Source organism: Danio rerio, chromosome 16 (genome assembly GCF_052040795.2).
Source record: "Danio rerio strain M-AB ecotype USA chromosome 16, GRCz13ab, whole genome shotgun sequence".
Classification (NCBI taxonomy): Eukaryota; Metazoa; Chordata; class Actinopteri; order Cypriniformes; family Danionidae; genus Danio; species Danio rerio.
Genome location: NC_141036.1, coordinates 34,670,023 through 34,687,217, shown reverse-complemented (window position 1 = coordinate 34,687,217; position 17,195 = coordinate 34,670,023). Strand labels below are relative to the sequence as shown.

Sequence of the window (17,195 nt, the reverse complement as noted above, 5' to 3'; positions counted from 1 at the left end):
GTAAAAATGTAATATTATTTAATGGTCTCATCCCTTTTCCAACTCATTGCGATTTATTGGGTAAGGATCAAGAATATGGATTTTAACAATATATAATTTTAATCAAATTAATCATATAGAGTTTAACTTAAATACTGTACATTATTTCAATCCAGAATACAACAAAAAACTATTTGTCATAAAATAAAAGCTTATTTAAAAAAATATCAAATTATTTATTAAATGATACTGATCAATCTAACTGAAGTATCCTTTTAGACGAGCAGTTAACATTTTTAGCATTCAGTGAATTTTTTTTGAAGGTGTCATAGAATGAAAATCTGGATATACCTCTGAATAGTAAGTGTTTGGTACATAGAAATGACATACCGTAAGCCTCAAACATCATTGTTTCTTTATGTTCAAATCCTTTGAAGGTAAAATCCTTGTAAAAAACTAATCAGAGGCTAATCAGAAAACAACACTAGCTATGTTTCCAATTGATAATTTTAGAATGACCTAAAATGACCTAAATTGATACCTAAAAAGATAATTATTAATTATCTTCAGAATCAAGAGTGTCTGTGCTCCGCGTCTCATATTGCATGTGGGCATTTGTCTTCTGAGGCGCAAGTACTTGATTAAATGAAGAAAAGTTTGACACGGCTTTTCCTACCGCAGCAAATTCTGTTTTTACTTTTGATATTTGATGCCAGTTTGACAAGAAGTGATGGTTTTGTTGTCTTTGACTCATTGGATGGAAACTCTGCTTTATTCGCACGTCTTTTATGGAATATTCCTGTTTTCCGTATGAATTTAGTTAGCATCTTTGGATGTATACATAGCTACCGACTCTGACAAATCCACGTTATCAGTTATATGCTTGCGCCATGCAATGTTTAATTGGCCACAATGTTTTCTAGTAAGATTACAACAATCATTATATTTTTGTATATTTTTAAATATATTTAAGTTTGTATTATAATCACTATCTTCGTGGGACTCTTATTTTCAAAACAGGACAGGCTTAAGCTATCAAATCATTGTGAAAGAGACAGGCAGCTAAACATGACCCCAGATTGCAAAGTGTTTTCAAGTCTTTTAACAAGGAATCTACTCAATTTGTTCCAACATTTTTTACAACTTAAGTATGATTATTCTGCACCTGTGTATTTCAGACTCACTGTGTGAACAGGCACTGACACAAGCTGTGGGAACATAATAGTTGAGCTTATTAATATTCATGACTGTTCCAAATATGGTCAAATTAGAATTTTTGTTCCTGTAAATTCTGTTATTAAATATGCTTGTAAAACTGTTTCTTGAGAATTTCTGCACATGCAAAACCCACATACATTTTATGTAGGTATCAGAGAACAATTTAACCAACCCAGGTTATTTCTGATTACGTAGCCCATTATACATTTCTGGAGAAAGCAAAATACGTCCCAGGAGCTACGTTTTTTTGCAGTTTTTGCTTTCGCGAATCCACTGTGTACGCTTTAAGAGATCTCAGTTCATTAATCCACCAGAGGCTGCTGTCAGCTGACTGATTTACTGACTGACCAATGGACCTTTAACACCACCCACCCCCTTTCCTAAATCAAACCGCTATGTTTTTAAAAGCAATCCAAAAAAAGAAAAGCCCCCTGATTTTTACCAAGTTTCAGAATTTACCACATTCTCACCCAATTATTTAATAGTTTATATTATTTTTTAGTGTTTGCTTTGGTCTTACCTGCTTTCTGGAGCCATTCTTTACCGGACTCGAACCCTGTTGTTGCGGTTAACTCCGCTGTGTGTTTCAAGTCCACCGATATACCTGTGGAGCTATTGGACAAACTGGTAACTGCAGAAAAGCCGTCCATACGATTAGCTGGTAAGCAAGAAAAGGAACGCCTCATATCACCCTGTAGTGTTCCTTTTAAAGACATAATGCTGCCATACGTACTGTAGCTCTGGATACATAATTCGTGATTTCTAAAAATGTGTACAGGGCTACGTTTTCAGAATGAGCCTATGTTGACTTTAACATACTGTTTTCTGTTCTGTGGCACTTTTAAATAGAATTGATTTGACTTATTTTATTACAACATAATAAAAGCTATGTTCAGTGCTCTGTTGACAGCTGAAACAATCCTCAACATCACATAACAGCAGGATAACCAACTCCTCTCACTCTGTTTTGGGACTCACCCTTTCATTAGGCTTAGCTTTAGTTAATGAACTGCCACAAAGCTAAAATGCAATAACACTCCAGCCCCCCACATCTGGTCTGAATCAACATGCTCTTGGCTGGCAAATTTATTTGCACACACTAATCTGGACTCAAGCTCATTCTGCACAGTTTAGGAACTTTTCATACGTGTACTTTTTTCCCCCTCCTTCTCCGTGTTGTTTTATTGTACAGGTCTAGGCAGTACTGCATGTCCTGGGTATAGTAAAACTGTCCCACACAGGAATTTACCTTAAGAGGCCCATTTATTTATGAGACAGAATAGCAAACACTTGGATGAAATTGAGGTGGCCGCTATTTCGGAGCAGACAGATGGACAAACTGCAGCAGGTTGTCCCGATGATAAACGTAATGCAGTGATGAATGAATGCATGTCCGTATTTTTACATTTTATGTTTATTAATATTTGTTGCCAAATTTGATTTATTGCATTTTCAGAGATTTGAACCTGGCCTGGGTCCATTCAGTCTAGTGTGACATACAACGCCGAGCCTCCCCTAAGTGCAAAGAGGAGTGCAGCACTCAGAAAAAGCATTAGGACACCATCCAGGTGTGTGATGAAACCAAAGCGAACATATTTTGCCAACAAAATATCTCTGCAAAGCAATGCTAAAATATTTATCAGCTTTCCAGTTTAAAGATCTGCTGATTTTCTCTTCGTTTTATGCGTGGTAATAATGTTTGCATAGGGGAATTCGGGGATTTGGTACCACACAATATCAGCGCATCACCCATTTGCCATCAGTTATCTCCCTAGAGGAAGTCCAATCGCTGCCAGTACATTCCTCCTGAAGCTTTCTGATTTATGCAACTTGCCATCGCTGCAGAGCCCTTCTGCAGAGAGAAAAGGAAGCCTGCTCCTTATTAAAACCATCTTTTTATCGCCTTTTTTAAACAGCTGAAAAAATAACCAGATGTTTCTGCATTTGAAAGTAAAAAGGTTTTCACCAGGGGGAAAGAGACGCATCGCTTTCTGTCTGCCCTGAAAGTGACTCCTGGAAAAGGTTTGAGATTCTGCTCTTCCTTCTTTCACTCACATTACAATGAAGACAATATTTAAACCCCAAACTAAAGTTTTTGCAAGAGTCCCATGCCATATTGATGAAATGTGGTATCAAAGGTGACCTATTATGGCCCTTTTTCTTAGTTTTATAATGGTGCAGTAGGTGATCTGCCAAAATGCTAACCATTTAGCATAATATCTTTGAAAACAAAGTCTTCTCGCTGTGTCCAAAGCCACACCTCCTGATATCATGAACGCACCCCTTAAATATGACAGTATTAGACTGCCTCTAGATCATGTCATTTGCCGATCAGAAAGCTTTAAAGTACTTTATACTACTACAATTTCAAATTAAAAGCTGTATTATTTCTAGCATGTTTTCAGTTGTTTAGCGAGCAAAACTTGTCATAATGTGCAATATTTCATGCACGCAAGGATTGCTGGTCTCACTCTCTCACACGCTTTGTTCTAAAGCAACTACTGTATGCTTTGTGGTTGTCTGGCGGTGTGCAGGAATTACACTTATTACTTAGCCATACTTATATATTTTAGACCAAATATTGAAAGTAGCATGGTAAACAATATAGGGAGTGCATCAAAAATTGTCAACGTTCAAAAATTAACCCATGTTAATATAAAACCAACTTCTGCTAAGTAAAGCAGGCTAGGTGGAAAATTGAAATTATTGATGCTGTAAAAGGTCCCTTATGAAAGTGAAAATAGTGACATCAATCTTTCACAGAAAGATTTCAGTGGCTGAACAACACTTCCGTGCATATAACCCAATCATCCATTATCAATCTTTTTTGTCTCCAGAAAGTGTCTGTAAAGTTTCAGCTCAAAACACCCATCAGATTATTTGTTATACCTTTTTAAATTCGCGAAATTTGAGCTGTTATATCATTGTAGCTGTTTTTGTTGCATGTGCCTTTAATGCGAATGAGCTAGTTTTCCCTGCCCATTGTTCCCATGTGCGTATCAAAGCCACAGTCTTCACATAGATGAACAGCACAGTGACAGACAAGAATGAAGCAGATCTCTCTCACTACAGTAAGAACTTTTCCAGCAGAGACATGTTAATATGTGTCTGTCAATCAATTCTGTGGGCGGGGAATCCGCACTCCTATGTCACTTTGCGATGTGATTTAAATTCATCCAATTGCAGATCATGTGATTACAAAATGGGACTGATGACATTGCACATCTGAAATGTTGTTTTGGTCATTCTAAAATGTCATATTCAATGTCCGTCAAGTTGTACAGTGTTATTACCTCTCAGAAATGTCTTGAGCAGCTATTTGAAAAAAAAAGGGTCACAGTGGCTTCTTCTATTGCAGCAAGTTCCATTATTCATTTTGACATTTGGTCACAGTCTATTATAAAGTGACGATTTTGTACTCTTTTACTCATTAGATGGAAACGGTGCTTTATTTGCAAATGTTTCATGCAGTTTTCTGCAGAAATCTAATTTGCATATTTGTATAGAAACATCTGATTATCTGAAGCTATTGATTTTTTTGCCTGTTCATCCTTGTAAAGTAGGTCTGACTCAATCTAAATTGTATACCGATTAATATATAAATCAACAAACTGTCTAGGTTAGGTGATTAACTTAATTATACATTTGGACTGTATAACATCCACAACAAGGCAGAAATAACAGGATGAGAGTGAGAAGGTGACCCAGAGAATGAGGGCAGATATTTACCAGATGCTGGACTCATGCAGGATGTCCTGGGCATGAGAGAAGACTAAAAGAGAGAATAAAAGAGGAAACAGAGGGCCAATTTCCTGTGCTGCCAGCAAAATCGACATCAAAATTAAATTAACGCCTTTTCCATCCAAATCTATCTTCCATTTGCTTTGGATGCACTGGTGCTTGAGGATTCATGATTTAACGTAGACTGTGTTTACAACTCATTGTCTGTAAGATAAATCACAATATACAAGTCCTCTCTCACTTTCTCATTCAGCAGGGAGTTTACCAGAGACAAACAAAAGGAAACATCTTGAGAGAAAATACAGGTCTGTCATCCAGTGACCATTTCCCCTTCGCTAGACACCAAACACACACATGAATATAGTCAGACCGCTCTATTTCTGTGTGTTTCTCACTAAAAGACAGTGTGTCCTGACCTCATATTTCACCACAATGAATTTTCCGATTGGATCTCATGGGACAAACTTCAGCACAGTGCCAATATGTCTTTTCCATAATGCAAAAGGAAAAGATGAGGAGGGTTATTATTTTTCCCCCCGTTGACTACCTGATTTAAAATACAACTCCGAGACGGCGGGAGGACAGAGGCAGAATCGATGGCTCCAAGTCTGAGTTCAAATGTCAGTCCCAAACATAAAGGAGTGGACGTTTAAGTTACAATGACTTTGCCACAGTTGAAGGGAATGACTCCTCATATGCAGTGATTTAAGATCATAACGCGAATCAAAACAATCACAAGATGAGCTTTACTGCTGGTTGTCATTATCTTTTTTTTTTTATGAGTTCTCCACTTAAATACTTGAATAAGATTTACAAACACTGTTATGTTTCTATATTTCAACCAAGATGGGTTGTTTGTCTTCTCTTTCGTGCAAACAGGCCCTGCAAAACAAAATCACTTTTCCCTCTGCTAATGACTACCAGCAGCTCCGCGGTTGTGCTTCAAGCCTCTCCAAGAACTTTCAGATCTAAGCAAAGATCACAGATCTTCTCACTCACTCCACAACTCTGTGGCAGTTCTGCAGTGAGAACGTACAAACAAAGATAAACAAAAATGCTAAATTAGTTTTAAAAGGGTTGGTTCACTCCAAAATACAAATTATGTTATTAATTACTCCCTCTGATGTAGTTCCAATACCATGAGACCTTCTTTTATTTCTGGAGCACAAATTAAGATGAAATCCAAGAGCTCGCTCTCATCCTACATAGACAGGAACAGTCCTGAGATGTCCACAAAAAGAACCAAAAATATTGTCAAAACATTCCACGTGACTTTAGTTGTTTAACTATGATTATATAAGCTATTAGAATACTTATGTGAGCCAAATAAAAATTGTAAAAACATTGTTCACCTAAAGCTGGGCGATAAAATCGATATGGATATTTATTGACCGAACGTCATTGTCAATATTAATAAAAAAAGAATCAGTAAGTAGTTTCGGTATGAAGCAAAATAGTTTTATTCTAATGTGGCTGCTGAGCGTGCGAATTGGAAGCAGATCTAATAAGCTTGGGGTGTAAGTTTGTCATTTCCAATGGAGGCGTGTGACCTGCACAACACGCATATGGAAGTGCATGTTGTGCAAGCGGTGCACATGTGAATTAAGTGCATTTTCCAGTTGCACCTAGTTAAAAAACATCTGAACTTTTCCAAATTCCGCGTGTGCACCGCACATTTTTAAAAGTAGAACTAACCAATATGCTTCACACTTTGTATGGCATATACACATTTTACTAATAACAGCAGACTTTTTACTTAAGCGCACAAACATAGCACACCCAAATACTGCAGTGCTTATTACTTTTCTCCATAAACTTGCATCGGAGCTGCAGCAATAATTTGTCCATTTGTCATCTTCTGAGAAAATGATTGATGATCATAGTTACGAGAGATGCCAGGGAAGCGTGAGCACAAAGTCTGTTGTAAATGGTCAAGGAAACAATGCATACGTGCTTGTCACTTTAAGTCAGAATAACTACACATGCAAAAATGAGTGCCGTGGCTAGCAGCAGTAACGAGATTGTAAATAAAAAAGGATGTAAGGATGTCCCCAAAATGGCTTTTTGGTTTCTTTTCTTGTGCATCCAAGTCGCTAACTCATCATCTGAAAGACTTTTTAGCATAGGGGTAATGTTGTCATTCAGCTTCACAATTTGTAATGTTGAAGTATGTATCTGAATAATGATGCTTGGTTCCTGTACTTGAAAGCTCAGATTTGATTTTCATGATTTGTGTTGTTGACAGAGTTTGAGGTTTACTGTATCATTATTATTCACACCTTAAAGTTTGCTTTGATTGTTCAGTGTTTTTACGCTTTACTATTGCACACACTTTGTAACATTTTATTAATCAAGTTTAAGAGTCTCTACAACACTTGTGTTTATTTTATTATAAAGAGATCAGACATTTTGTTTAAATAATTTAGTTTTTGACTATTAAAACGTTTTGCCTTAGTAATGTTGGTGAATTAAAATAAAGTGGCTAAATGAATTTGAAAAATCCTAATATTCCTACTGTAAATGTATTGTTAAAAAATATTTAATAATCATTGATATTGAATGATATGAAACGTATAATGTGTCGTGTTAATTTTTTTGCAATATCGCCCAGCCCTATGTTCATTTACTATGGGCAATATGATGCTTGTTTTGCTGCTGTCTCTAGTGGCAATATGTCATACTGCACATAGTAAATGTGCATCTTGACCTGATACTGGAGAGAAAAAAATAGGCTTATTTACAAGTTGTTTTGCACACAAAAGTGTTTTTGAAGCTTTGTATGAACCACTAAAGACACATGGAATGTTTTGATAATATGTTGTTGCTTTCTTTTCTGGACTCTAAATGTCTCAGGACTAGTGTTGTCTATAAGGCTCTCGATCTAAATATCGGTAACACTTTACAATAAGAGACAATGAATAATGTTGTGTTAATATCTAAACTAAAGAATTATTATGAATTAATAATGAGTTAAGGCATGTGCTAATCATAAACTAACTTTAACTACAACATGAGTCACAACAGTTCATGTGTGAATAACGACAACCTACCTAATTACTTGATAATACATGTTGTTGATAACAATATTAATTTATATTTAAGCTAAAGCTAAATGTAACTAACATAAACTTAATAGGTGTTAATGTATAATTGTGTCATAACTACTTGAAAGGGCACATCACCATTGACTCATCCTTAACAACTCATGAATGTTAATGTTGATGTTGACAGAATACTTTTCTATTGTTATTCAGTGTAAACACACTAGCTTGACGTGCATAAAGAGTTCATGAGAAGTTAAGAATGGGTTAATGATGATGTGCCCTTTCAAGTAAAGTCATTATATAATTCTACATTAACATAACATATCATGAATTCATAATGATTAAGCTTAAACTAATGTGATAATCAATATATTTTATATTTTATATTATATTATATTATATTATATTATATTATATTATATATTTATATTTTAATTATAAAATTAACAAACAGTCAGGTTCTAACAAGTAATTAAGGTAGCCGTTATTCACACATGAATTCATGTGACTCATGTTGTAGTCAAATAATTCATGTACTGTTGTTGTAGTGCTACCAAAATATCCAAGAAATAATAACCCGATTTTTACTTTTTTTTGGTTAACTAACCCTTTAACAACAAATGTAAAAAAAATTTGTTTTATTAGAAAAACAACAGCAATGACCATTTTTATAAAGAGAAAGAAAAAGCTTTAGTCAAAACAATACAGATCCAAAGCCTTCCTCAAGCAACTGCCTGCAAAAAGCATGAGTTCCAGAGGCTTATGTAAGCATGTGGTGGAAATATTACCCACCGTCTTCATCTGTTAACATAACACCCCCATCTCATCACCACTGACCTCTGTATGTTCTTTTCGCTGTGCTTTTTTATTTTGCTCTGAATGCTTGTAAAGTGACTTTTTTGATATTTAGAAGGTAGAGATTAATATTTTAAACACTTTTAAAGATTTACAAAGACTTTCCGAATTAATTAATTGTCAATTTTTTTTGCCATTAGGTGGTGTATTTTGTTGCAGTGGAAGTCTCCTCAACCCCCATCCCATACCCAATGGATTAAAGACACCTTATTTTTGTTAAATTAGAAATAATTAAATAAATTCTTTGAGGTTCAGAGATCAAAATTTCTAACATTTGGTTGCCATTTTTGAAGCATGTTAAATCACTGAAACTTGAAGTAGTTACTGTAGAATGAATGAATGTTCCAGATGAGCACTATTGCTAATATATCACAAGCATACAACTCGTTCTTGACCAAAAAAAAAAAACTAAGTTTGAATAACTTCCCACCCTCAGCCTGTTCAGTTTAATATATTTTCCCTTTCTCTCACTTTTAATTTTAAATTTTCTTTTTTCTTTTATCATCATTATTTATTTTAAGTCTTAATACATGCTGCCAACCTCAACCTTCGGTAATGCCTTTGGAAGCCTTTGGAACAGACATGCTCACTTTTGAATGGTGTACGATGTTATTTTTGACTTTTATTCTCATATGAGCATTGATCCGCAAACAAACAGACACAGCCATACCTGCCTGACGCATGAAAATAAACATTGGTTCTTGTATGTAAATGTGGATGTAGCATCCACAAATGAATCCTATTGGTTTTCATGCATCAAGCAAGCATGCTTGAGTTTTTGAGGCCAAATTTGAATGCTGAGTACACTGTTCACCAATCAATGTTTATGTGAAAAGACATTTTTTATAAAATTTTCAAGTATTTTTAGAAGACTTAAATTAACTGCTCGATTCAAATAGTTTTATCTTTTGATCTTTATGAACATTTTTAATTGTCAGTCTTTAAGTAGGTGGACAGAAATCTCTCTTATTTAATTAAAAATATCTTTATTTATAACACGGTTGGCTCTTGAAAAGCTCACATATATAATAAGAAAAAAATCCTGAGAATTTTGGGATGTCTGGGAGGTGTTTTTAAACTTTGTGAAAAATTTAGATAATAAAGAAGATTTGGAAGTCTGAAGTTGTGAAATATAATTTGGTGTTTGATTGGATTGAATTATTTCTTTATTTGTTTGTTTGTTTATTTATTTAAATAGTTTATAATAATATGTATATATAATGATTATTAAGGTGAGGCAGTGGCGCAGTAGGTAGTGCTGTCGCCTCACAGCAAGCAGGTCGCTGGGTCGCTGGTTCGAACCTCGGCTCAGTTGGCGTTTCTGTGTGGAGTTTGCATGTTTTCCCTGCCTTTGTGTGGGTTTCCTCCGGGTACTCCGGTTTCCCCCAAAGACATGCGGTACAGGTGAATTGGGTAGGCTAAATTGTCCGTAGTGTATGAATGTGTGTGTGGATGTTTCCCAGAGATGGGTTGAGCTGGAAGGGCATCCGCTGCGTAAAAACTTGCTGGATAAGTTGGCGGTTCATTCTGCTGTGGTGACCCCAAATTAAAAAAAGTGATGATAGCAAAATTTTCATTGTGGAGTGAACAGACCCATCAAATACCATTTTAATGTCTACAATATTACATTCCTCAACAGAAAACAATTCCAGTTTACAAGCTGCTAATTAACGATTAATTTCATGACATAAATTATCTCATAACACAAGCAGCTGTGAACTGCTGAACCAAGACCCCCTGGTGTAATCTGAAGAATTTCACTAAAAGAGTCTGTGCCAACCCAGTGCTCATGACCCAGCAGAGAAATCATATCCACAGAGCAGATGTTTTGTTTTTATGAGCACCTCAGTGTGCTGCTGTCAAGGTGAAACGTTTCTCCTGTGGAAATCAATTAGGTTCTCTGCTCTCCAGATGTGAAACCATTGGCAGGTAATAGTGGTTATTATTCACTTGTCTGATCTGAACAATAGATGGCAAAACCAGTAGCGGACTCATTTTTATTGTTTGGAATAACAACTGTTAAGGTCAATATCTACTGCTCTCATGTGTGATGCTAGGATTTGCTTTTACCCACAAGTTCTTAAAGGGGTAGTTCATCCTGAAATAATACAAATATATTGCTTTCACCCTCAGGCCATCCAAGATGTAGGTGACTTTTCTTCTTCAGTAGAATGTTTATGATGAAATTTAGATTATTTTTATATGAAAGTTTGTTCTTTGGTGTTTCACAAAGTCAAAGGCAGGGGTTAGTTTTTCAAATTTGCTTAAATGGCACATCAGCGTAATGACATCATTTGATTAATATTCAATTATCCATGAGAGCAAAATGTTATAAAATTCATAGTATAAACATTTAGTGTAATATGATGCGCAATAACTTTCTACATTTGTTGTGAGCAACAGGCTTTAGACCTTTATGTGTTGAGTATTTAGCCATTTAGTTTTACATTTTAGAGTAGATTTTCTTTATTATAGTACCCTAGGCCATTTAAGCTTCTTAATCTGCTAATTAAAATTAATTTTGCATCAAAAAAGCATTTTGATATCGGTAAAGGTGTCTGCAACTTCGGCAAAGCATCAAATCACCATCATATTAGCTGAACTAAACATGTGCATGACTGCAAGAATTATTTTTTTTTTAAAACAAAAAAACAAAATAAACAGTTGGATATTGTCCATGTCTATTATCATACACAAATTGTAAAGCTGGGTTGTAACCCTAAAATAGTATGCGTGTGTCTCTGAAAAGTCAATATTAATAAATGTTCTCTTTGAACCCCTTGCGAGAACCACCACATTTTGCGCATTTTCAGTGTTCAGATTGCATGTATTATTTTATTTATATACCTTTTTATATGTATATAAACATAAATATCATTTATTATTAAATATGAAAGATTTGTGTTAAATTCCACACTACAGGGTATCTTTGAGCCGTGCAATGGCAGCTGTATGAAACAGGATCATCTGCATGTCTAGCAGGTATATAAGGTTTCCATACCTTACAGTTGACCAGCCAAACATTAAAGCTCAATTTGCAGCGATCGCTGGTTTTCCCAATGTAATTGGAGCGATTGACTGCACTCACATTGCTATAAATGCGCCATCTAAAGACGAATTTGTATACGTGAATAAGAAACATCTCCATTCAATAAATGGTCAAATAAAGTATGATGCTCAAATGCGCTCAAAATATTACACAAACTTATTAATGATTTCTAACTGTCTTCCTTGTTAGGAAGAGTAGACAAAATCTGAAATGTAATGAGGAAAAAATAAAAATAAGTTCATCAGATACTGGATTCGAACCAGGTTCAAGGATTATAGTATCAAAACATGTTGCCATGCGCTTTATGAGCTACGCCACTCGCACTGCGGAAGTCTGTTCAACCATCACTCTATTAGCTCAACGAGACCATACGGCATTACGGCGTTAGCTAAACTCTCCCATTCTTTTTTTTTTCTTTTGTTATTAAATCCGGAGGACAAACTTGCAAACAACACCGCTTTTCTCCAGTCTACCTCCGATAACCACCTCCAATTCACATTCTGTTCAAAGTTTCTCTTTTTGCTTGCTTTTGCACTTGCTTCTTCGTTTGGTTTTGCCAAACTAGAATCATTAGCATATTCATAGGAGGGAGGAGGCAGGGAAAGGTCTTGCACTCGTGCATGTTGCGCTCAGTTTCACGTTCATTCGGATGTACAAAGAGAATATGTGTTTCATACATCTGAATGTTTTATTGCGTACGCACATTTACAGCTTTGTGTGTACACAATGATTTAGTATGATTTCAACGAAAGTCTTGGTACATGAGGCCCCTGAAGTTTTGGGAGCCATCCCCCAAAGGCGAGTCGAAGAATTGCAGTTTCGGTTACTTCCGTATTGGATTCACGAAGGAGAGTGGTAGGTTGCCACTTAGTAAATTTCATTTTTGTCTGTAAACATTTCAACATTTTAGAGTGTAAAACATCCAGCCACCAGATATTATAATGCTTGCAATTTTAATAAAGATTACATTATACACAATAAAGAATATGCGGTGTTGACTGTTCACTATCTGAACCTAAGTACTGTTAGACTCTCCAGAAAACTATTATTCAGGTTTATCTTTGATTTACTGTATTTATCCATGCCTGTAAGGTATTTGTTATTTTTTGGTATATTATTCCAGATTAACTCCCCAACAAAATCACCCTAAATCAATCAAAAATTAAGAATTCTTTCCAAATAAAGTTGCTTTCACGTCACATTGTATATCACAGAAATACAAAATATCGCAATGTCAGATTTTTCCAATACCGTGCAGCCCTATGATGAACTGACACTATGTGTTTACATGTGAGAGGGAGGATATGTACAGTGTCTTTTTATCAGAATGTATCGACACTTGTGCTTGCGTATCATGATGCAGCAGCCAGCAAACTATATATAAAGATATAAACAAACCATCACATGTGAGTTTGCCTGTGTGTATGTCATTATCCAACAAGAAGATGTTCAAGTCATAAACGCATTTCAGTCTTTTTGCATTGTTTTTTTTTTTCTATTCTCAAAGAGCTGTTGACATACATTTTAGGTATCAATACCAGCTATAAATCTTCTTAAATGTTCAACGCAAGTAAAAAAAAAAAAGTCAGTAACATCTTGGTACATTAATCACCATTTACTCTCCCTCAAATTGTTCCATACCTTTATAAGTTTCTTTTTTCTGTTGAACACAAAAGGAGACATTTTAAAATAGATTAGAAACCTTTAGCCAAAGCAAATTCTATTGAAGTCAATGTTTACAGATTTACAGCATTTGAAAAACAAAAAAGACAAAAAAACGTTTTTTTCAGTTTTGAATGAACTTTGCATTTAACATACATTTTTAATTTCTGGGTGAACTGTCTCTTTAAGACTACAGAAGGACAGGCATCACTCAGTAAGATAATGTGCTGTTCAAAATCTATTAGATCAGCCACAAAAGAAAAAAAAACATCAGCAGTGCAAGTGTCTTTGATATGACTCAAAAAGATAAATGTTTGAAGGGTAGTGTGTCATTGTCCTTCAAATAACACAGCCATGACTCAGTTATTTGTGTTAAACGGTGTAATAATACTAGTGTGATAAAAGTTTTAGCAGTTTTCAGCATTATTTAACAATACACCATTATTATTATAATATTAATATGTTATAAAAAAAATAATAATTCAAACTTTTTAGGGCAAAACACATGATGGAGAACCAGTCTTTCTACACCTGCACCATATCACAAACATCTGAGAGATTTACTGTTCAAAAGACAAATTACACCATAATTATGGCTCGTCAGATTTTTTTTTTCTTGTTTTCCATTTTTTACAACAACGTTGTAATGAGCTGCATTTACGATCAAAGATGTTGTTTATTCGACTTCAGTAAGCATCAGATATGTGTTTTGATTGAAAACAGTATTGCAATTGAGAGTGAAAAGAATAAGCAAACACATCAAAACCAGACCCTAAGAATTAGGTCAGGACATGAGATGGAAACTTAAGTAGCCCACATAAAACTTCAGAACAAAAATGAAGAGAAAAATAAGAAAATCCTAAACTGAGTGCATTCAAGAAAGCAAACAAACTCGCCTTTAGCACTATGAAAGGTCTTAAGCTGTTCTTTGAGTAACGTAAACTTCTCTTACCTTACTGATGAAGTGGCATTGGACTCAACTAAGCAAAGGTCTGCTGTGCTGCCTTTGGAGAACAACGAAGATACTCTTACAGCAGATGTGTCTCCTTCTTTACACTATAAACCGGTAAATAATTTTCGAAGACTTAAGACTTGCTTCCAAAGTGATCGCTGTGACCGCTATGCGCGTAACCAATCGCTGTATCTCTATCCAATGCGCTGGAGAGCGCGCGACAGTGACAGAACTTCAAGACAATCGAGTCGCGCGAGTGCGAGCAGTGAGCACGCGCTTACGCGTATTCTCTCCCTCCCACTGTTTTGCTTTCAAATCTATGTATAGCTTAGCCTCTATTTAACACATTGACACGAATCCTATTTTTAAAACCACATAGATTTTTAAATTAGTGTCATAAAGTCTTTGATGAACATTGATTGAACATGATATGGGTTCGTATACGTTCATTTGTTTCCAGTTTGTTGAATTTATTCACTGATTGTCTATTTACAAAGAACTCAGTGATAACGATGGCATATGATGGACCTAATATCTTTTTCTGTCGAAATGTTTAAATACAATATGGTCTGTAGGGCTGTCGCCTCACAGCAAGAAGGTCGCTGGTTCGAGCCTCGGCTGGATCAGTGGGCGTTTCTGTGTGGAGTTTGCATGTTCTCGCCTGTTGCCGTGAGTTTCCTCCGGGTGCCCCAGTTTGCACTACAAGTCCAAAGTGCTATAGGTGAATTGGCTAAGCTATTGTCCGTGGTGTGTGAGTGTATGAGTGTTTCCCAGCAATGGGTTGCAGCTGGAAGGGCATCTGCTGCCATAGCATATTCTAGATAAGTTGCCAGTTCATTCTGCTATGGTGACCCCTGATTAATAAAGGGACTTAGCGGAAAAGAAAATGAATGATTAAACAATATAATAAAACTGAGTATGGTCTAGTCAAATATTATTGAGGGATTTTCCATACATTTTTACCACAAAGCAATTATTACTTTTTAATAGATGTGAAGACTAGGCCTATTCATTCTACTTCTTTCTGTTTGGGGTCATCATAGTTTATGAAACAATGCAATAAAATAAATTTAAATTAGTAACAAGAAGAAACTCCATAACATGAGTGTATTATAGTTATAGTTGTAATTCATCCCTTTTCATATAAGCATCTGCTATATATGTTCACATAAGATTTCAAAATCTGGAATCTAATTAGGGTTTATTTTAATGATGCTGACTTATAAATCTTTATAGGATGGACTGATTTGGCGTACAAGTTGAGAAGCCAGCACACTTCTATTAATATTTATTAATTGAATTTGTGTATTGGAAATGGCCGTTGTTCTCTTTCTGTTCTAATTAATGTCATTGTTTATTTTCTTATGCTAAAATCAATACAAAAATATATACAGAATGTTTTATTCACAGTGATGCAGTGGCACAGTAGGTAGTGCTGTCGCCTCACAGCAACAAGGTCACTGGTTTGAGCCTTGGCTGAGTCAGTTGATGTTTCTGTGTGGAGTTTGCATGTTCTCCCTGCGTTCGCGTAGGTTTCCTCCAGGTGCTCCGGTTTCACCCACAGTCCAAAGACATGCAGTACAGGTGAATTGGGTAGGCTAAATTGTCCGTAGTGAATGAGTGTGAATGAGTGTGTATGGATGTTTCATAGTGATGGGTTGCAGCTGGAAGGGCATCCGCTGCGTAAAACAAGTGCTAAATAAGTTGGCGGTTCATTCCGCTGTGGCGACCTCAGATTATTAAAGAAAATGAATGACTGTTTGATTTACTTAGTGTGCTCAAACACAGAGAATTTTTTTACATAAAATCAATACATATCTTATTAACGCAAAAGACAGAAGAATATTTAAATGTCAAAAATACCAGCAAAAATTAAGAAGTTAAATATATACATCTAGATGATTAATGTGCAAAATGTGCATTGCTGACTTTTTTACTGGACAAATAAGAATCTTTAATATTTATAAAATAGTTTTGAAAGAAACTGAAATAATAATTTACTGTAAATTTACTGTAATAAAGTCTTTCCCAGAGATGGGTTGCGGCTGGAAGGGCATCCTCTGCGTAAAAACTTGCTGGATAAGTTGGCGGTTCACTCCGCTATGGTGACCCCGGAATAATAAAGGGACTAAGCCGACAAGAAAATGAATGAATGAATGAATGTTATAAAGTCTGGAAAGTTAAATGAATGAATATGGTTTAAATATGGGGGAGTAAAATGGAAAAATCAGGATCTGGAACATCAAAGCAGCCCTCTTTCAAAATTACCATTCAGAATGTCTGTTCAAAAATAGCTGGCCAAAAAAGGGCTAACGACTATGATTGGTAAGCCATTGCACTGAAGGGTCCGTGAGAATAGTTTACTGCTGGCTTTAATGATAAGTGATGATCCAGGACGTATTTCCCCATCATGCATTGTATTAACAGATAAGAACTCAATCATTTAGGAAATAATAGAGAATGAAGGAAAACAGAGTATCCGTTTCACTCAGACACTCAGCAAAAGATAGGCTGAGTCAGTTCTGGCACAAGCTTATCATCTGAAGCAGGAACTTTACTTGCACATGGTAGGCCTTAAAATTCCCAGGTGATCTTTTTCTAACTTATTCTAAGAAAACCTTTAAATAGAGACATGATTCTGCTTGTTATGTTGATTGCCTTTATAAAATAAGTTTATGTATCCAAAATATATTTT

At 35.5% G+C, this 17,195-nt stretch overlaps 1 protein-coding gene across 3 annotated transcripts in view; it reads right to left on the bottom strand.

Moving 5' to 3' along the window:
• The window catches only part of pear1 (platelet endothelial aggregation receptor 1), an 86,827-nt gene extending 72,119 nt beyond the window's left edge, over positions 1-14,708 (bottom strand). For all 3 annotated transcript variants that reach the window (XR_015511550.1, XR_015511549.1, XM_087287220.1), the window contains exon 1: positions 14,501-14,708. The gene's annotated coding sequence lies outside the window, so the exon portion shown is untranslated. The remainder of the gene's footprint in view (positions 1-14,500) is intronic.
• Between the last annotated feature and the right edge of the window lie 2,487 nt (positions 14,709-17,195).